This window comes from Glycine max, chromosome 14 (assembly GCF_000004515.6).
Source record: "Glycine max cultivar Williams 82 chromosome 14, Glycine_max_v4.0, whole genome shotgun sequence".
Classification (NCBI taxonomy): domain Eukaryota; kingdom Viridiplantae; phylum Streptophyta; class Magnoliopsida; order Fabales; family Fabaceae; genus Glycine; species Glycine max.
Window position 1 is genome coordinate 21,322,236 of NC_038250.2, and position 22,930 is coordinate 21,345,165.

The 22,930-nt window shown below is 42.8% G+C and overlaps 1 pseudogene; it reads left to right on the forward strand.

The window, feature by feature from the left end:
- Positions 1 to 1,090: 1,090 nt before the first annotated feature.
- LOC106795845 (uncharacterized) overlaps positions 1,091 to 22,930 on the forward strand; it is a 46,967-nt pseudogene continuing 25,127 nt past the window's right edge.

Consider the following 22,930-nt stretch of genomic DNA (forward strand, 5'->3'; position numbering starts at 1 on the left):
CTCAATTTCAAAGGAACCAGTCTTCTGTAGGCTATCAATGGGAGTCATGTTGGCAACCAGATTATGATGATAAAGTAGAAGGAGTTATTAATCTGGATGACCTGCTAATGCAATTTAAAGATACAATAGAGTCAATGCAACAGGCTTTTAGAATAACTGCAACTCAGATTAGTAAGTTGGTGGATGACATGGCTAACACTGGGGCCAGACAAGAGGAAAAGTGTGTAGAGATTGAAACATATCAAGAAAGCATTTTTCAAGTTACCTCCATCCATCATCAGATGACCACTGAAGAGGAAGCGTTTGAAGTCTCCAGTACTCCAGAATACTCCTGCTCGACCGCTGCTGGCTATGTTAGAGGAACAGAGAAAGGCAGATTGGAACTCACTGTAGAGGATCAAAAAGTCTCTTTTGACATCTTTGAGGCCATGAAACATTCAGATATGGGAGATGCTTGTTCTAAGGAGGAAGAGGTGGAACAAGAAATAGTATTAACAACTTCAACCATGATACAACATTTTCCTTTGGAAAAAAAATTGGGTGATGAGATAGACAGCTTAGTCGATAATGAAGAGTGTGATGATCCAAAACATAATTATGTTAATCGTGTGGTTTTCGAAAAAATGGAGAAAATGAGACCACCAGAAAAACCCAAAGCAGAATTAAAAACCCTTCCAGCACATCTAAAGTATATATTCTTGGAAGATGACAAGACTAAACCGGTCATAATTAGTAACTCTTTAAAGAAGGAAGAAGAGGATCAACTGGTGAAGATTCTAAAACGTCGTAAAGCGGCTATTGGTTGGCACATTTTAGATCTGAAGGGAATCAGCCATCATATTGTATGCATAAAATCAATCTGGAAACCAATTTTAAACCAGTGCGACAGCCTCAAAGAAGGTTGAATCCTATAATGAAGGAAGAGGTAAGAAAAGAGGTGCTTAAATTACTAGAGGCGGGCCTCATTTATCCAATTTCAGATAGCTCATGGGTTAGTCCTATTCAAGTTGTTCCGAAAAAGGGAGCAATGATAATAGTGAAGAATGATCAAAATGAACTAATTCCTACCTGAACAGTCACTGGATGGCGTATGTGCATCGACTATAGAAAGCTTAATGAAGCCACAAGAAAAGATCACTACCCGCTTCCCTTCATGGGTCAAATGCTCGAAAGACTTGTAGGGCAATCTTTCTACTATTTTGTGGATGGATATTCAAGTTATAATCAGATTGCTGTAGATCCCCAAGACCAAGAAAAGATAGCTTTCACATGTCCCTTCGGTGTTTTTGCTTATCACCGCATGCCATTCGGGTTATGTAATGCTCCTGCTACGTTCCAAAGATGTATGATGGCTATCTTTGCTGACATGGTAGAGAAATGCATTGAAGTCTTTATGGATGATTTTTCAGTCTTTGGTGCATCTTTTGAGAATTATATAGCAAATCTAGACAAGGTGTTACAGCGGTGTGAAGAATCCAATCTGGGTACTTAACTGGGAAAAATGTCATTTTATGGTTCAAGAAGGCATCTTGTTGGGACACAAGATTTGGATAAAAGGAATCGAGGTGGACAAAGCAAAACTAGATGTTATTGATAAACTTCCACCTCCAGTCAATGTGAAAGGAATCCGCAGTTTTTTGGGTCATGCAGGATTTTATCGACGGTTCATTAAAGACTTCTCCAAAATTGCGAAACCTCTCAGCAACTTGTTGAACAAGGAGGTTGTGTTTGTGTTTAATGACGAATGTTTAGAAGCCTTTAACACCCTCAAAGCTAAACTGGTTTATGCTCCTGTGATCACATCACAAGACTGGGGACAAGAATTTGAATTAATATGTGATGCAAGTGATTACGCAGTAGGTGCTATGCTCGGGTAGAGGAAAAGCAGAGTATTTCATACCATTTACTATGCTAGCAAAGTATTGAGTGATGCGCAGATTAACTATGCCACCACTGAGAAGGAATTGTTGGCAATTGTGTTCGCACTCGAGAAATTCCAATCTTATCTGGTAGGATCAAGGATAGTGATCTACACTGATCATGTTGCAATCAAATATTTATTGCGCAAAGCTAATTCTAAGCCACGATTGATCAGATGGATACTGCTGCTTCAAGAATTTGATTTGGTCATCAAGGACAAAAAAGGATCTGAAAATGTGGTAGCCGATCACCTATCCAGATTTGTGAATGAGGATGTCACCTCAAAGGAAGCTGAAATAAGAGATAAGTTCCCAGACGAATCCTTGTTTTTGATTGAAAGGAGACCCTGGTTTGCTGACATGGCTAATTTTAAGGCAGTCGGGGTCATTCCTAAAGACCTCAATTGGCAACAGAGAAAGAGGTTCTTCTTTGATGCACGACATTATGTTTGGGATGACCCCTACTTATTCAAAATGGAAGCAGATAACCTCCTTAGGAGATGTGTGACGAGTGAGGAAGCCATAGGCATACTATGGCACTGTCACAATTCACGGTGTGGTGGGCATTATGGCGGAAGTAAAACAACAGCCAAGGTCTTACAATCAGGATTTTTTTGGCCAACAATTTTTAAATACGCCCATCATCATGCCTTAAAATGTGACAAATGTTAGAGAATGGGGGGAATTTCTCGAAGAAATGAGATGCCTCTGCAAAACATTATGGAAGTTGAAGTTTTTGATTGTTGGGGTATTGATTTCATGGGCCCTTTTCCTTCATCAGCAGAGAATGAGTATATTCTAGTGGCTGTTGATTACTTATCTAAATGGGTGGAAGCTATGGCCACTGCAAGGAATGATGCTAAAACTGTGGTGAAATTTATCAAGAAAAACATTTTTTCTCGATTTGGAGTACCTCGAATACTGATCAGTGATGGTGGTTCGCACTTTTGTAATACTCAACTCCAAAAGGTATTGGGACAATACCTTGTGAATCATAGAGTGGCGTCCCCCTACCATCCATAAACTAATGGGCAAGTCGAAGTCTCTAACCGAGAATTAAAGAAAATACTAGAAAAAACAGTGGCATCAACTAGAAAAGACTGGTCATACAAATTGGAAGACGCATTGTGGGCCTATAGAACTGCATACAAAACTCCAATTGGGCTATCTCCGTTTCAATTGGTATATGGCAAATCATGTCATTTACCAGTTGAAATGGAACATAAGGTGTCGCAACCTACCATTCGGTGGGAGGACGACGCGCGGCTCACAGGTGCGTCTTCCAAGAAAGGAATACGCGCGAAGTCGCCACCAACGTTTATTTGAGGAAAACGTCGGAAAAACCACAAAAGACATGGTCTACGAAACTTTAAGTGAAAGGTTCGGGAGTTGTATTTACGCACGGGGAAAGTATTAGCACCCCACGCGTCCGTCACAAAGGACGGCAACCTTTAATCAAGTGTGTGAATATGACTTCAATTTGTGTTATCTTCCCTTTTTTACGTTCTTATGTCTTTTTATATTTTTTATCTTTTTGTGGTCGACAAGGGTGTTTCCCTTGCTTCTACGTATTCCTCAATTGTGATAAGGAAATCAGACCTACGTAGTTCTTTGAGAACTAAACGTTGGTTAAATTATTTTTATCCTTTTTTTGCAAGATATATTTTTGATTGAATGAAAGGTCATTTAAGGCGTTGGTGTAACACCCTGATATATATATCTATATATTATTAGTAATTATGTTTGATGTTTGATTATTTGTTGCGTTATTTTCATCCGTAATTATTTTTAAGGAAGTTAATTTAGTTAATAGAGGGGTGTGGATAGATAAGGATCTAGCTTCTCAAAGAAGCCTCTTGAGAAAGCTTCTCAAAGAAACCACGAGGAAGCTTCTGGAGGAAGCCTCTTAATGAAGCTTCTAGAGAAAGCTACATGAAGCTGCCTCGGTAAAAACGCTGCCCAGCCTTCATTAACCGTTGGATCTTCTCGAAATTTGGTCTGCAACTTCACAAGACACTTGTCCATGATCTGACCATTGGAATCTTTGAGAAGATGTCTGGAGTGTGCTAGAAGCCTCTTAATGAAGCTTCTGGAGGAAGCCTCTTAATGAAGCTTCTAGAGAAAACTACATAAAGCTGCCTCGGTAAAAAGGCTGCCCAGCCTTCGTTAACCGTTGGATCTTCTCGACATTTGGTATTCAACTTCAAAAGACACTTGACCATGATCTGACCGTTGGGATCTTTGAGAAGATGTCTGGAGTGTGCTAGAAGCTTCCTTTCCCGAGAGCATCTCCTATTTAAGCATTTCAACCTTTGCTTTCGTGTAGCTTAGGAAAAACATCATTTCTTCTTCTTTCTTTCTTCCAATGCCATTTCTAAATTTCCAAGCACTTTCTCCATCACCCACAGCCACCATTAGCCACCACAAACCATCGTTGTTCTCCACACCGAGAGGAACCCTTCAACCGAAGCGGAATCTTCCAACTTGGCTTGCGGTTTCGGTAGAGAACGAAACCCTAATCTGACCTTTCATTTTCATTCGAGGTAAGCATGATTCTACGCTTGTTTCTTGCTAGTTTCATCTTGTCTTTGCATCTTTTATGACTTTGGAACCTCCATTGTATGTCTTATGCTTCCTTTGAAAAACTTTTGAGAAAGAGACTTTGTAAACGTTATCCTTTCATGAAATGCATGTTATTTTCGTAACCTACACTGAACCCCGGTCACATTGGCATGGTCGGAATTTCCAAATGATGTTCCTTTGAAAAACCCAAAATGCTCTCAGCTCTTTCAAGTAGTGATGTGGGTGTTTGACCCAGAGCACTGTTACTAGCTTTGTTTTCTGAAATCCATACTAAGTCTTCTTCGTTTTGGCATAGTAGAGGCTTACATGGAATCGACGAGCAAGGACGAAAAGGAATCTTCAAGTGACACGACGAGGAATCCGCGGGGTAGCTCACGATAGGTAAGGGGAGTTTATTATAAAATTTACCATTTTAACACCATAGTTAGGGTCAGGAAACCTAGCTATGAGGATATTTGCCTGTCCCTGTTGCATGCTGATTTTTCTTCAAAGAAAATTACGTTTTAACTAATGGGATGCGATATATATATATATATATATATATATATATATATATATATATATATATATATATATGTATGTATGTATTGTGGTGAATGATATTGTTTTGGTTGTTTGAAATGTGTTGTTTGAAGACCGTGCGTGTGGAAATGATATTGTTGTGTTTGTTTAAATTGTTGTTGATGCTGCTATTGAGGATTTTAATTGATATGTGATGATAATGATAATTATGATGATATTGATTTGAGATGACGTTGTTAATAAAGACCATGCCAACATGAATTGTTATTATTGATGAATATGTGAATATGAAATGAGGTTGTTGTTGTTGTTGATAACGTCATTGAGATGAGATGATATTTATGTTGTGAATGACATGGAAATACGATTTGTTGATTGATGTTGGAAATGCATTGGCATGTGCATGTTGTGTATGTTCGTGGGGCCACTGTGCACTGACCTTTCAGGGTCTTTGGCACTAGCTTTTGGCCACGTTCATACGTTGGATGTTGTGTATGATCGTGGGGGACACTGTGCACTGACCTTCCAGGGTCTTTGGCACTAGCTTTTGGCCACAATCATATGTCGTATGAAGTGTATGTCATGGGGGGTAGAGTGCACTGATCTTGTCGGATGGCCCAGACGTGGGTAACTAGCGTGGTTAGAGAATCTAAGCATTCCTGAGGGGATGCTTAGGCGCTTTAATTGGTCCATGGTGTCATACCCTAATTTCGTCCGGGGACCTTTGCTTGATGACATGCGACTTTTCTTTGGTCCTTGTAAGGTGCTTGGCACCCATCATTAGGCAATTTGTGGAATTCCGGGACATGCCGAAAAACAAAAGAAAATATTGATGCACAATCCGTAAAGGATCCGTGACAAACCGAAAATCAAATGGAAGCATCGTTGCACAATTAGTGAGGTTCCGTAACATTCCGTAAGTCAAAAAGGGGATGATTATGTAATCCACAGGGTTCCGTAACATTACGGAAAGAAAACAAGTATCGTTACGAAATTCGTAAGTTTCCGTAACTTTACGAAAAAAGAATCACCAAAAAAAAGCAGAGGGGGGTGTACTTAGTAAAAATGGGGGTGCAAATAGCACCCAGGCCCACTTGGGCCCTCCAGAATATTCCTCCAGAAGGCTGTTGCTTCTGGAGGAAGCAACCCTGCTCGCCTGGGCGAGCTGAGCCCGCCTGGGCGGCAAGCATCTCCCCTATTTTGCTATAAACAGGGGAGGAAGTGAAGAAGAAAAGGGTTCAGCCCCTTAGGCACTTATCTCTCTTTCGAATTTGCTTGGAAAAATTGTTTCCGTGAAGAAAATCTAAGCCGAGGCGCTTCCGAAACGTTTCCGTAACGTTTTCCGTGAGGAATTTCGCGAAGGTTTTCGACCGTTCTTCGACGTTCTTCATTCGTTCTTCATTGTTCTTCGATCTTGAACGGGTAAGTACCTCGAACCAAGCTTTTCGATTCATTTTATGTACCCATGGTGGTCCACATTGTGTTTTGTGTATTTCTATTCTCGTTTCATTTACTTTTTATACCCCCTGTTGACGTGCTTAAGCCATTTTATTTAAGTCATTTCTCGCTTAAACTAAAAATAAAATAAATTTCCACCGATCGTTTGAATTGTATTATCTGTTAACTTCGGTTAAAATAAATTCCGACCGTTCGGTCGTGTCGTAACCACGTTGGAAATCAAAAAGAGGTAAAAAATAATATAATAGTCAAAAAACATCTTTTAGTAAAATAAAGCGGAAAATCAATCGGACGTTTTCTCTTTGGGATTTCTCATTCTTAATTGAATTGACTAAATAACTAAAGTGAAACTAAGGCTAAAATCAACTCGCCTAATCAAGCTCGTCCATAAAAAATAGGTTTTTGAAGTTTGTCATTTCAATTTCTTACTAAGTAAAATGGATCATTTTCAAGGTCCAACGCCTTAAAATGATCACCTCTTAAGTAAAAAAGAATCACTTGATAGGAAAGCCTTGGTATTTCGACATCAAGCGATATGTCGTGAGCAAAGAATACCCGCCAGAGATTGCCGACAATGATAAGAGGACATTGAGAAGGTTGGCAGCCGGTTTCTTCATAAGCGGAAGCATACTGTATAAGAGAAATCACGACATGACACTCCTGCGGTGTGTGGATGCCAGGGAGGCAAATCACATGATCGAGGAAGTCCATGAGGGCTCGTTTGGCCTTTCTCCATGTGGGGAATAGATGTCATCGGGGCCATTGAGCCCAAGGCCTTGAATGGTCATCACTCCATCCTCGTAGCGATAGATTATTTTACCAAGTGGGTCGAGGCGGCTTCCTACAACAATGTCACGAGGGGTGTAGTGGTCAGGTTCATTAAGAAAGAGATCATCTGCCGATATGGTTTTCCATAGAAGATTATCACGGACAACGACACCAACCTGAATAACAGGATGATGGCGGAAATGTGCGAGGAGTTTAAAATCCAGCATCACAATTCCACACCCTACCGGCCAAAAATGAATGGAGCCGTGGAAGCGGCCAATAAGAATATCAAAAAGATTATCCAAAAGATGACTGTGTGTCATACCCTAATTTCGTCCAGGGACCTTTGCTTGATGACATGCGACCTTTCTTTGGTCCTTGTGAGGTGCTTGGCACCCATCATTCGGCAATTTGTGAAATTCCAGGACATGCCGGAAAACCAAAAAAATATTGATGCACAATTCGTAAGTTTCCGTGACACACCAGAAATCAAATGGAAGCATCGTTGCATAATTAAGTGAGATTCCGTAACATTCCGTAAGTCAAAAAGGGGATGATTATGTAATCCGTAAGGTTCCGTAACATTACGGAAAGAAAACAAGTATCGTTACGAAATTCGTAAGTTTCCGTAACTTTACGAAAAAAGAATCACCAAAAAAAACAGAGGGAGGTGTACTTAGTAAAAATGGGGGGTGCAAATAGCACCCAGGCCCACTTGGGCCCTCCAGAATATTCCTCCAGAAGGCTGTTGCTTCTGGAGGAAGCAACCTGGCTCGCCTGGGCGAGCTGGGCGGCAACCACCTCCCCTATTTTGCTATAAATAGGGGAGGAAGTGAAGAAGAAAAGGGTTCAGCCCCTTAGGCACTTCTCTCTCTTTCGAATTTGCTTGGAAAAATTGTTTCCGTGAAGAAAATCTAAGCCGAGGCGCTTCTGAAACGTTTCCGTAACGTTTTCCGTGAGGAATTTCGCAAAGGTTTCAACCGTTCTTCGACGTTCTTCATTCGTTCTTCATCGTTCTTCGATCTTCAACGGGCAATTACCTCGAACCAAGTTTTTCGATTCATTCTATGTACCCGTAGTGGTCCGCATTGTGTTTTGTGTATTTCTATTCTCGTTTCGTTTACTTTTTATACCCCCTTTTGACGTGCTTAAGCCATTTTACTTAAGTCATTTCTCGCTTAACTTAAAAATAAAATAAATTTCCACCGAACGTTTGAATTGTATGATCCGTAAACTTTGGTTAAAATAAATTCCGACCGTTCGGTCGTGCTGTAACCACATTGGAAATTAAAAAAGAGGTAAAAATGATATAATAATAAAAAAAACATCTTTTAGTAAAATAAAGCGGAAAATCAATCGGACGTTTTCTCTTTGGGATTTCTCATTCTTAATCGAATTGATTAATAACTAAAGTGAAACTAAGGCTAAAATCAACTCGCCTAGTCAAGCTCGTCCACAAAAATAGGTTTTTGAAGTTTGTCATTTCAATTTCTCACTAAGTAAAATGGATCATTTTTAAGGTCCAACGCCTTAAAATGATCACCTCTTAAAGTAAAAAAGAATCACTTGATAGAAAGAACTACGTAGGTCTGATTTCCTCATCGCAATTGAGGATACGTAGGAGCAAAAGCCCCGCTTTTGTCGACCACCCCAAGAGGTCGTTAATGGTCCAACGCCTTAACGTTTCTCTCCTTTCAAAAACAAGAGATCGTTAATGGTCCAACGCCTTAACGTTTCTCTCCTTTCAAAAATCAAAAGACCGTTTAATGGTCCAACACCTTAAATGACCTTTTGTTCAATAAAAACATATTTTGCAAAAAAAGACAAAAACAACTTAACCAAACACTTTGTTCCGAAAGAACTACGTAGGTCTGATTTCCTCATCGCAAATTGAGGAATACGTACGAGCAAAGGGAAACACCCTTGTCGACCACAAAAAACGAAAAATATAAAAAAGGTATAAAGGATATAAGGACATAAAAGGGAACGTAAAAATCAAAGTCATGTTTGCACATTCGATTAAAGGCTGCCGTCCCTTAGGACGGACGTGTGGGGTGCTAATACCTTCCCCGTGCGTAAATACAACTCCCGAACCTTTCACTTAAAAGTTCGTAGATCGCGTCTTTTCTGGTTTTTTCCAACGTTTTCCTCAAATAAACGTTGGTGGCGACTCCGCGCGTATCCCTTTCGTGGAACACGCATCCCGCGAGTCACGCGTCGCCTTCCCGCAGAAGGGTAGGTTGCGACAGTTGGCGACTCCACTGGGGATTGTTTTTAGAGAGTTAGGCCATTTAATCTTGTGCAATGTTTTACCGTGACTTACCCCTTTGTTGGTTTCCCTTCATTATGTTCTTGCGTATATAAACTCTTTGTTGCTTTTAGTGCGTTTTAAAATGTATGCATGAAGTAAATATTTATTCATTTGATGCACACAAACACCAACACTATTTGCACACACTTTGAGTGAAAAAGGGCCCTATACCCGGGTTCATGGGAACATAAGGAGTGGAGGTGAATCTGTGATCATGCTAGGTCTCCGACTTGCTTGATTATAGGGAACCCTCATCTAGAGCTTTTCTCTTTGAAAACTTATTGTTGCTAGTAGTCCCTACTGCTGCAATATGTTCTTCGAAGAGAATGATACCTCTAGAAACCATCAAGAGAGATATGACTACCTTGGGGATTCTTGCTAAAAGCCTAGTTAGTTCTCTCCCTTATAGGTCCCTTAAATAGGGGCACGGAGCAAACCCGCTGCGTGCCATTTTTCACACTGCCATGCATAAATATCATATACCCTTTTTGCTTATGTTCAGTGGATATTGTCATGTTGTTGCGCCTCTTGCATATGCATCGCATAGGGGTTCTGTCTGGATCCTCTCTATAGACAAATCAATGGAGGGTCCGGGTCACCGTTTTAAATACCTACGTTGGGGCACTTTGCTACCGCTTGACGTCTTATCTAAGAAGGGGACATTTCCTCGGGCCCCCGCATTCCTAGATTGCATCTGTGTCATATGCATTTCTTCATGCATTCATCCATTCCACCCATGATAGATGTCGGAGTTTTGATTCGCACTAGATTTTATTTCACTTTAGTAAAACATGGGATCAAGTCAAAAGCCTCCGCTTAAAAAGAGGTTCTATCAAGTCAAAATCAAGAGCTTAGAGGTCACTAGTTTACGAGAGTTGGGGCAATTAATGGGTCAACTTCAACGGCAAGCCTTTCGCAAAGCCTATGGTAAGATTTGGGACCTAGCTAGGGTAGAAGTCTCCATGGAACCAATTGCATCCCTTTCCTAGTATTATGACCAGCCCCTAAGGTGCTTCACATTTGAGGACTTCCAGCTAGTGCCGACTGTGAAAGAGTTTGAAGAAATCCTGGGAAGCCCACTGGGAGGAAGGAAGCCATATCTTTTCTCTGGGTTCTATCCCTCCATGACAAGAGTTGCCAAGGTAGTGAAAATCTCAGCACAAGAGTTGGACCGGGTAAAGCAAAACAGGAATGGGGTAGTCGGAGGACCAAGGAAGTGTTTGGAGGAAAGGGCAAAGGCCTTGGCAAATCAAGGCGAATGGGCTTTCTTTTATTGACATCTTGGCGCTTTTGATCTTTGGAGTTGTCCTCTTTCCGAATATGGAAGGGTTAGTGGACCTATCAGCGATTGACGCTTTCCTCGCCTTTCATCATGGCAAGGAAAGCCCGGTCGTCGCCATTTTGGCCATGTATAACACGTTCGACCGGGGATGTGAAAAGAGCAGCGCAAGAATTGTTTGTTGTGCACTGGCTCTCTATGTGTGGCTGGTTTCACACCTTTTTTCTCCAAGAAGGTAGGCCCGTCTATCCGCTACAAGGTCACCGCTCGTGCGTTGAAAAAGGAAAGGCGAATTGGGACCAACTCTTGGATAGCATGGAGGGGCGTCTATTAATTGGTTCCCTCGCTAGAAGGAAGGAAGAATCAGGATTCTATCTTCATGCGAAGGATGTCCAAATGTTCCCTTGATGGGAACAAGGGGTTGTATTAATTATAATCCCATCCTCGCCATAAGACAGCTTGGCTACCCCATGAGAGGAGTGCCATCAGACGAAAGCATCACGCCTTTCATCACACGGGGTTTCAGTGACCACAATGCGAGGGTACTCCAAGGAGTTCGCAAGGCATGGGATGCGGCGTGAAGAAAGGACAGATAGCTTAGGGGAAGCAGTAATGGGATCATCGGCGGCTATCATAAGTGGCTGAGAGTCCGAACACAAGGATTGGATTGGCTCCCAAATCTAAAGACTGTGAGAGACGATGAGGTTAAAGCTTCGGAAGAAAGTGATGAGGTACAAGCCCTAAAGGCAGAGCTTGAAAGAGCCCGGGCAGTCGAAGAGAAGTTCAAGTCCATAGCCATCAAAGTCTGAAAAGAGTATGATGAACTAAGGGACGTCAATATGGCCACAGCTGAAGCCTTGGAACGAGAAACCAAGAAGGCTCGAAAGGAAGAACACGACCAAAGCAAAGTTTTTAGGGGCTTTATAGGGCAGCAATAGTGAGCTCAAGCTCCGAAGAGGTGAAAGGAATCATCACGGGTCAAAGGCATGATCTTGAAAGACGAGCTGAAGGCTTGCCTTAGGTCGAAAAGAAATTTGTCCCAACAGTTAAGCGAGACTGAAGGGAATATGTGGGCCATCATCGATGAGTGCAAAGAGAAGCTAAATCTAGCGGCGACTCACGAGCAAAGGCTAGAGGATGAGTACGCCAAGATATCAGCAGAAATGGAAGCAAGGGAAAGGGTAATTGATTCATTGCACCAAGAGGCAACAATATGGATGGACCGATTTGCTCTTACTTTGAACAGGAGTCAAGAACTTCCCCGATTGTTAGCCAAGGCCAAGGCAATGGCGGACACCTACTCCGCCCCCGAGGAGATCCACAGACTTCTCAGCTATTGTCAGCATATGATAGACTTAATGGACTATATGATTAGAAACCGCTAGGAAGTTTGTATTGTCGCTTAGATCTTAACTAGTTATAACTTTTTGAATAAAATGAGTTTATCCCACGTTTTTACTCCAAAAATCAGCGCGAATCAAGTCACTCCCGCATTTTATCTCTAGCATGCATTGTATGTTGGTCTCGCCCTTTATCACGGGAAGCCGGAAGGTCCATATCACCTTCTTAATTGTACACATGGGGCACTGCGCCCCCAAATGCGCAAGTAAGAAGAGATAATTTTCCGGGCTCTCATGTCCGTAAAATGCGTTCATATCATGCATCGCATAAGCATCTCTTCATAACATCATAATGAACATATCGTTCCTGCATTTGTCCGTTATCATATTCCAGCCTCACATTTTGCATGAGTCATGGCATCATCATGCATATGCATTCAACCAACTTTTTGTTCTGCAAAATTGCATACCATTTGTTTTCATGTTTGCTCATCCTTGTGTTTTCCTCTACAAAACAAAAACAAAAAAGGGGAAGCGTGAAACTTCACACTACATTCTTAGTTGCATGTGTTAGGCACCATGAGCCAACCATGTTGGGATCATAAACCCATTTCTAACAAAAAAAAAACACAACAACAAAACAAAATAATTGAACATGGTACCTAATGCATGGTTAACTAGGAAATGGTGTTTCTTCGGGCATCTCAATTTCATAATTACATTTTCCGTGTATAAGCTTAAAGTATGCCCGAGTCATTCATCCCTATGAGATGTTGTTGAAGTATTGGCGATCAGAATTGCCATTCCCTTGATTATAGGGTTGAACCAAGCTCATGCTTTTACAAAAAGGTTCATAAAGTCAAGTTGAAATATGGAAGTAACCGTCTTGCAAAATTGGGGCAAAAGATGAATCGAGTTACATCACTGCTTCATTTTCTGCCAAAACACATTTAGGAATGTTGATGTTCTTGTTACTTCCAGTTTCACCTTGACCAAGATGTCATGAACCATGTGGAAAAATCTAAATTGATTCAACCCCATGTCCTGCGTAAAAATTCGCAATACTTCAACTGTACATCATTCGCATACATCCATGTTTTTCATTGGTTGCATTGCTCATTGCATTCTTTCCTTGAAAAATAAAATAAAATAAAATAAAATGAAATTAATCATTGTTATCAAAAAAAGGACACGCTTTACGACGCCCTTACCGAACTCGTGCTAGAGCTAGAGTAATGGGTGAAGCAGAGGAGGTGCAAGAGAAGATGAAGGCCGAAATGGAGGCCATGAAAGAGAAAATGGCCACAATGATGGAGGCCATGATGAGCATGAAGAAGATAATGGAAGCCAATGCGGTTATGGTTGCCGCTACTAGCGCTGTCGCTAAGGTGAACTCGATGCTCCCATCTGGCCTCAAGCAAATGAATCATCCAACCTCAAATATGGTAGGCAAAGATTTAGGAAGTACGGATGACCCTATGATGTGCAAATTCAAAACAAACACGCCTTCCCGCCATATGGCTTGCCTCCCAAACTATACACCACCCAATGTGGCGTACACTCTCAATGAAAATCTCAATAACTCCACTCCGATACTCATTGAGAACCAATAACCTCAATCTGATCAGGCACATATCTCTCAAACCATGGGGGAGACACAGGAAATTCCCCACCACAATCTAGCTGACTTCGAGCCTTGGCTCGGATATGCCACTGAAGGGCAAGCAGTTGGTGGTATACCCTTTGAAAACACTTTGGAGGGCCCTCAGTTTCACCCACAACCACAACCATTGCATTTTGCGGTGGGAAGAGCCCCTCCTGCTATGGCCGAAAAGGGAAAGGCGGATCATCTAGAGGAAAGGCTCAGGGCCATTGAAGGAGGTGAAGATTATTCCTTTGCTAACCTAGAAGAGTTGTTCCTAGTACCCAATATCGTCACCCCTCCCAAGTTCAAGGTGTTGGACTTTGACAAGTACAAGGGGACTACTTGTCCCAAGAACCATCTAAAGACGTATTGTCAGAAGATGGGGAAATACGCAAAAGATGAGGAATTGCTGATACATTCCTTCCAAGAAAGTCTTACTGGGGTAGCTGTTACCTGGTACACTAACTTGGAATCTTCCCGAGTCCATTCTTGGAAGGACCTAATGGTTGCCTTTGTTAGGCAGTATCAGTACAATTTTGATATGGTTCCGGATAGGATGCAACTACAGAACATGTGCAAAAAGGGGGCACGAATCTTTCAAAGAATACGCCCAAAGATGGAGAGACTTGGCAACTCAAGTAGCACCCCCAATAACAGAGAAAGAGATTATCACAATGATAGTAGACACGTGACCGGTGTTCTACTATGAAAAATGGTGGGTTACACACCTACAAGTTTTACAGATTTGGACTTTGCAAGCAAAAAGATCGAAGTGAATCTGAAAAGAGGCAAATTTAATCATCCTGCTTGGACGAATGAGAAAACTGGGGCAAATAAAGAAGGTGAGGATAAGGGAGAAACCCATGTTGTGACTGCCATTCCTATACGGCCATGTTTCCCACTAACCCAAAAATGTCATTACTCAGCCAATAACAAACCTCCTCCTTACCTACCACCCAGTTATCCACAAAGGCCATCCCTAAACCAACCACAAAGTCTGTCTACCGCACTTCCGATGACGAAGACCACCTTTAGCACAAACCAAAAAACACCAACAAAAAGGAATTTTGCAGCAAAAAGCCTGTAGGATTCACCACAAATTCTGGTGTCATATGCTAACTTGCTCCCATATCTACTTGATAATGCAATGGTAGCCATAACCCCTGCTAGGTTCCCTCAAACCTCCATTTTTCTGAGGATACGACTCGAACGCAACATGTGCATATCGTGGAGGAGCCCTGGGGCGTTCCATTGAGCATTGTAGGGCTCTGAAGCGTAAGGTGCAAGGTCTAATTGATGCGGGCTGGCTGAAATTTGAGGAGAATTGCGTGTAAATCCTGACATTGACAAGAGATGCCACACATGGGGCAATTTTGAAGGCTGTTGTTAGGTGTCTCTAAATGACTCATCAGGATTTCCAAGTTTATGCCATTATGAACACATGTTTGCTTATTCAACTTTCACTGGAATGTGGGTGCAAGCCATTGGTCTGTTTGCTCAAGCGACCTGCGCTCCTGAGTGTTGACTTCCAAGACTATTCAATCAGAGATTACTCGTCTCGCACGTTGGTGGGGGTGCCGTAAAGCAACGAGTAAATTTCAAAACAAATAAGTTTAAAAATAAACAAATAAGTTTCAAAATAAAAATAATAATAATAATAATAAGTTTCAAAATAAAAAAATAAGAAAGGCATTTGATTGACTGTGTTTTCAAGTAAAAATATAGACGTTCATGTAACCTCATTTTGTCTTTTTAGAGAGAAGTGAGTTATCAAGAATAGGATGTTGGACAAATGGCCTCAAAAAAAGGGGGGGTTGAATTAAGATACAAAGACTATTCCCTAATTAAACTTTCACTCTCTCTTTTTGGATTAACAATGCACACAGGGACAACCCTTCCCTTGTGTTCAAGAATCCCCTACAACAAGAGACCCACGGTCTCTTAATCCCTTTTCAGAAATAAGAAGTAGAGAAGAAGAGGTCTCTCTTAAAAAGGGTAGATTGTAAAATGAAGATCAATCAAAATTCCTTATTGAATATGCTGTGGTTGACCAAGGAATCTTTTTGAGAGGATAAGACATTTCAGTTCAGAAATACTTTTGATCTTTCGAGAGGATAAAACTGTTTGGGCAATGAAGACTCTCTTTAAAACATTTGAATGGCCGTTCATAAAACATTTGATAGATGTGACTCATGGAAATTATTTTCTGAAAATACCCTCTGGTAATCAATTACAAGACTTATGTAATCGATTACAGGTTTTAAAAATTTGAATTAAAACATTTTCAACTGCTGGTAATCGAGTACCAGAGAGCAAATCTCAATTTGAAATGATAGAATTCTTTGGTCAAACCTTTTGTTTGTTTTAAATTTGGAAACTTCTTCCTAAAGATTCTAAGAGATCAAACTTGATCATATATCTTGACTTTCTTGGATTCTTGTCTTGAATAAAACTTAGAAGCACTTGATCCTTTAGCATCATCAAGACATCAAAATATCTTGCTTCTACATAGGAGTCATTTGACTTAATCCATCAACTGAAAGATCCTTCAATTATTTCTCGTCCTTGGAAAATTCTTTTTGCAAGAATGAACTGCTTCTTTCATTCTTCCTCACTACGAGGTCGTGAAAACAAGACAACAATTGGTACCTCTAAGCCCTACACTGGGGCAACGAAAGGCACCATGCAAAAACCTCAAGCGAACCTAGGGGCAGATTAGAAGTTTTCACCCAATAGGTTCCCAGCTACAAGGTCATGGCGAAAGATAACAATTGGTACCTCAAAGCCTTACACTGGGGCAATGAGGGGCACCGTGCATGAGCCTCAAGTGAACACAGGGGCCGATCAAAAGTTCTCACCCATCGATGTTTTTAACAAAAAAGGGGGACAAACCCTAGGATTTCAATAGATTGATTAAACGTCAAACAGCTCCATTGCCGTCACTCCAAAATGGTCAAGTGACTAAATCAAACAGAACATACACTTTGAGGGAGTTCCCGGAGAGATTTCCAAAAGATAGGATAAGGTCGCATGAATTATCACCTATTTCAAAAGGACAGTCAATCTATGTTTTCCAAAAAAAAAAAAAAAATCAAATCAAAATCAAAATCACAAAATAGGGAAAGAATGTCATGAACAATGTCCAACTTTCCATTACATTGCATTGTTTCATATGAAGTCCGCATTTGCCAAATTTCACGACAAAGGTTGCATGCATCTGCATCCCTAAAAATCATGTTAACTGCATAGATTTCCTACATCTAATATCCAAATCTTGTGGATTTGGGATGACCGACCCTCTCGATGAGTCGATCTCTTGCTTTCTCATAAGGGTGGACCCTTGGGTACTTGTACCTATCACTTTTAGAGGACTACACGTCCTCGCCAACAGAGGGCTGCACGCCCTCACCTTCAGAGGACTACATGTCCTCGCCTTGAGAGGGCTACATGCCCTCACCTTGGGTACTAGTTACCCTCACCGTTGAGAGGACTACACGTCCTCGCCTTGAGAGGACTACACGTCCTCACCATCAGAGGGCTGCACGCCCTCACCTCCAGAGGACTACATGTCCTCGCCTTGAGAGGGCTACACGCCCTCACCTTGGGTACTAGTTACCCTCACCGTCAGAGGACTAGACGTCCTCGCCTTGAGAGGACTACACGTCCTCACCATCAGAGGGCTGCACGCCCTCACCTCGAGAGGACTACATGTCCTCGCCTTGAGAGGGCTACACGCCCTCACCTTGGGTACTAGTTACCCTCACCATCAGAGGACTAGACGTCCTCGCCTTGAGAGGACTACACGTCCTCACCATCAGAGGGCTGCACGCCCTCACCTCGAGAGGACTACATGTCCTCGCCTTGAGAGGGCTACATGCCCTCACCTTGGGTACTAGTTACCCTCACCGTCAGAGGACTACACGTCCTCGCCTTGAGAGGACTACACATCCTCACCATCAGAGGGCTGCACGCCCTCACCTCCAGAGGACTACATGTCCTCGCCTTGAGAGGGCTACACGCCCTCACCTTGGGTACTAGTTACCCTCACCGTTGAGAGGACTACACGTCCTCGCCTTGAGAGGACTACACGTCCTCACCATCAGAGGGCTGCACGCCCTCACCTCCAGAGGACTACATGTCCTCGCCTTGAGAGGGCTACACGCCCTCACCTTAGGTACTAGTTGCCCTCACTGTTGAGAGGACTACACGTCCTCGCCTTGAAAGAACTACACGTCCTCACTATCAGAGGGCTGCACGCCCTCACCTCCAGAGGACTACATGTCCTCGCCTTGAGAGGGCTACACTGCCTCGCCTTCAAAAGGCGACACGTCCTGAACTTCATAAGGCTACACGCCCTCGCCTTTAGAAGGCTACGCGTCCTCACTTTCAGTGGGCTCCATATCCACACCTTAAGATAATTTAAGGTCCTCTGTCCTTAAATGCTTAACCGAGACATGCACTCCCGGTTAAGGGACCAGTAGTTTACTTTTAACGGTTCCTGGGCCACCCCCTGATATTGGAGGAGGGCCAACTGTGCGAGCACAACCAGAGAGGGAGGCTATCACATAGCTACTATGCATACCGGGGCAAGATTTCACCCGTGCCGCTGCAAAGAGACGAGTGCGGATCATGCGCACCAACATGACCACTCTTACACAGATATAGATGACATTGCTACTTAGCAACATTCTGCCCAGCGACCGCAATGCCAATCTTCCCCTGCAAAAGTATCAGTTGGTCTGTGTCGTCCCGACATGGGTAAGTATGCATATGGTTCAAATGATTTCTGATACCATCTATTGTTTGCAGGGATCGCACCCACAAAGACACCCAGTGGACCTGAAGAAGTCCAACAGGGCCCTGGGGTTTCCAGCTCTGGTTACGGGCCTCTGTCGACCCTACAGGGCGCCCGTTCCCCCCAGCAAGTCCATGTCGTCGTGGTATAGGTAAGTATGCACTTCCCCCAACTGATATCTGATGTCATCTATTGTTCGCAGGGATTATGCCCGCAAGACACCTAGTGGACCCGAAGAAGGCCAACAGGGTCTTGGAGTTGCCAGCTCTAAATACGGGTCTCTGTCAGTTCTAGGGAGTGCATGTTGCCCCCAGCAAGGTCATCAGGCCCCCCTACCAATCGAGCTTTCATCAAGAAATACTGCACCCCCAGGCAGGCGCAGGGCGAGACACCACAGCAGCATTGGGATGGCCGGTAGCGGGCAATAGACACACCGCCACCACCTCTAGAGTTCACCTCAGCTCATCCGCAAAAAGGTTAGAGCGTTGCCTACGATACATGGCCGACCAGCAGGCTACCAAGTCCAAAGCCAAAGGTAAGCAAAGTACTAGGTCAGTGACTGACAAGTCATAAGGCGTCAAACTCAAGACGTTAAAGAAGCGCTACTAGGAGGCAACCTAGTACCCTTTGAATCTATGCTTGTTATTTGATCACTTTTTATAGTAGGACGCACCTAGTTGCTCATGATCCTGGGAATTTAAATAAAACAAGCGCAAGCTCGGAAGGTAGTCATACCTCGCCAAATATATGTATGCGTGTTTAGGTAGTGAAAAATACCTTAGATGTGCATGTATGTAATTTAGGTAGCAAACAACTACCTCACAAAATATATATATGTATGTTTAGGTAGCAAGATACCTTAGATGTGCATGTATGTAATTTAGGTAGCAAACAACTACCTCACAAAATATATATATGTATGTTTAGGTAGCAAGATACCTTGGATATGCATGTATATAGCAAAAATACCTCACAAAAATATACACATGTTTAGGTAGCAAAATACCTCAAAAAAAAAAAGGAAAAAAAAACAAAAACAAACAAGAAAAAGAAATAAACAAATGATAATGATAAAAAAAAGGGGAAAAAAAAAATAAGTTGTCTAGCTGAAAAACCAACATGCTTGTGAAAAGAGATGACTTCCAACTTTTCTTTAAAGAAAAATTCACTGATCATAACTAGTTTTTGGAAAAATGTGTACACCTGAAGGGTGAATGCTATGAAATTTCCCCGGACGCCCGAAATGGACTCGGATGAACGCACAAATGGATAAAAGAACATATTTTGGAAACATTGGGTTGATTTAAAATAGAGGAAATAAATCCTGAGCCCTAGCATCACATGACCATAAAAATTTGACACTTGAGCGTCCACATAGGTGCATGCATGACCAGTTTTGCATAAAATTTCCAAATCATCATTTTTGCATTTGTGTCATGGAAATAATGTGGGGCATCCCTTTTATCCTTGAGCCAAACCAAACCCCGACATGTATCATGTCTAGCCATTCTACAAACCTTGAGCCAAAATCCTGACTCACCATAAACCTTGACCCAGGGTGAGAATGTCAATCCTTACCCTCGGAAGCAAAAAAGAAAAGAAGGAAAAATTCCAATCAAAGAGAAAGCAAAAAAAGAAAAGAAAGGAAATCCCCAATCAAAGAGTGGGAGAAAGCAAAAAGAAAAGAAAGAAAATTCCCAATCAAAGAATGGGAGAAAGTAAAAAAAAAAAAAAAAAAAGAAGAAGAAGAAGAAGGAAAGAAAGCTCCTGATCAAGGATCGAAAGAAAAAAAAAAGAAATGTGCAAAAAGGTCTTTGGACCGGACAATATCTGAGCAATACAGGATTGTCACCAAATGAACAAAAAAGAAGGAAAGGAAACCACAACCTAAAATGGTCTTCTCCCTTTAATTGACAACCAAAATCTTGTGCGCTAGCGACTTTTCACCCCGCACTAAACAAAAACAAAAAAAAGGGGAAAAAGCCAACAAAAAATCAAAAGCCAAAAACACACAAAAGCCTAAAAACCCACTAAAAGAACCCATTTCCAAGGGAAGTCCTATTGATCCATGATCATGCATGTAATTTTTTATTTGATAGGAAATAATTTGCAAAGTCAAGTCATGACATATCTATGGTTCGAAATTAGAATGAAACACTTACCTGTGCGAGATTGATACACTTTGAGTGATTTTCTTCTATTTTTGTCGAACCCAGTGTTTCCTCTAAATGGTCATTTAGAAACGAAATGCTAACATCCAAAATCTAATTTATGGTTATGGGGGGATTTCATCAGCAGACTCTCCTTCCCTGGTAGACGCATTGTTTGTCACTCAAAAAAGCATATGCTGCTCCAATCAGTTGGAATATTTGTCTCTTTGCTAAAGCATGTTTGCATTTTTAGTGGAGAAAACACCGAGAATTTTTCAAGTCTCACAAGTTATCCAGAACTACGTAGGTCTGAGTTCTTCATTGGAGGATACGTAGGAGCAAAAGCCTTGCTTTTGTCGACCACACTGCTTTCTGTTACCATGACCCAAGAGCTGGTAGCCCGCGGAGACACCTTACGGTTATCCGCACCTCGAGTGTGATTGATAAGCGGAGGCCAATATGGTCATCTGCGCCCTTTCCGGAGATGTAGGCATCTTCTGGTGGAGACTTTTTCAAGTCTCACAAGTTATCTAGAACTACGTAGGTCTGAGTTCCTCATTGGAGGATACGTAGGAGCAAGAGCCTTGCTTTTGTCGGCCGCCCCATAATATTTGTCATACTGACCCTGAGGTCATGTGACATGCACCCTTGTGTCATCCAGAGACTTTGGGCGCGATGACACGCGGAGATACCTTACAGTTATCCGCACCCTTGTGTCATCCAGAGGCGGCGGGCCCGATGACACGCGGAGATACCTTACGGTTATCCGCACCCTTTTGTCATCCAGAGGCGGCGGGCCCGATGACACGCAGAGACAAAATTTGGTCATTCTATACCCTTGTGTCATCCAGAGGCGGCGGGCCCGATGACACGCGGAGATACCTTACGGTTATCCGCACCCTTTTGTCATCCAGAGGCGGCGGGCCCGATGACACGCAGAGACAAAATTTGTTCATTCTGCACCCTTGTGTCATCCAGAGGCGGCGGGTCCGATGGCACGCGGAGATACCTTACGATTATCCGCACCCTTGTGTCATCCAGAGGCGGCGGGCCCGATGACACACGGAGATACCTTACGGTTATCCGCACCCTTGTGTCATCCAGAGGCGGCGGGCCCGATGACACGCGGAGATACCTTACGGTTATCCGCACCCTTATGTCATCCAGAGGCGGCGAGCCCGATGACACGCAGAGACAAAATTTGGTCATTCTGCACCCTTGTGTCATCCAGAGGCGGCGGGCCCGATGACACGCGGAGATACCTTACGGTTATCCGCACCCTTGTGTCATCCAGAGGCGGTGGGCCCGATGACACGCGGAGATACCTTGCGGTTATCCGCACCCTTTTGTCATCCAGAGGCGGCGAGCCCGATGACACGTAGAGACAAAATTTGGTCATTCTGCACCCTTGCGTCATCCAGAGGCGGCGGGCCCGATGAAATGCGGAGATACCTTATGGTCATTCTGCACCCTTGTGTCATCCAGAGGCGGCGGGCCCGATGACACGCGGGGATACCTTACGGTTATCCGCACCCTTTTGTCATCCAGAGGCGGCGGGCCCGATGACATGCAGAGACTGACATAGTCTTCTGCACCTTTTGTTCCTCCGGGAACAACAAGTCATTTACATGCGTAAATTTTATGGTCACCCGCGACTCTCGTCAACCGAGAGGAACGAAATTAGTGTCATACCCTAATTTCGTCCGGGGATCTTTGCTTGATGACATGCGACCTTTCTTTGGTCCTTGTGAGGTGCTTGGCACCCATCATTAGGCAATTTGTGAAATTCTGGGAACAACAAGTCATTTACATGCGGAAATTTTATGGTCACCCGCGACTCTCGTCAACCGAGAGGAACGAAATTAGTGTCATACCCTAATTTCGTCCGGGGATCTTTGCTTGATGACATGTGACCTTTCTTTGGTCCTTGTGAGGTGCTTGGCACCCATCATTAGGCAATTTGTGAAATTCCGGGAACAACAGTCATTTGCATGTGGAGATTTTATGGTCACCCGCGACTCTCATCAATCGAGAGGAACGAAATTAGTGTCTATCTTTACTTTCCTTTTATCTCCAATAAAGACAAGTAAAGAGGGGCAACTGTCATACCCTATTTCGTCGTGGACTTTAGCTGATGACATGCGTACTTTCTTTCGTCCC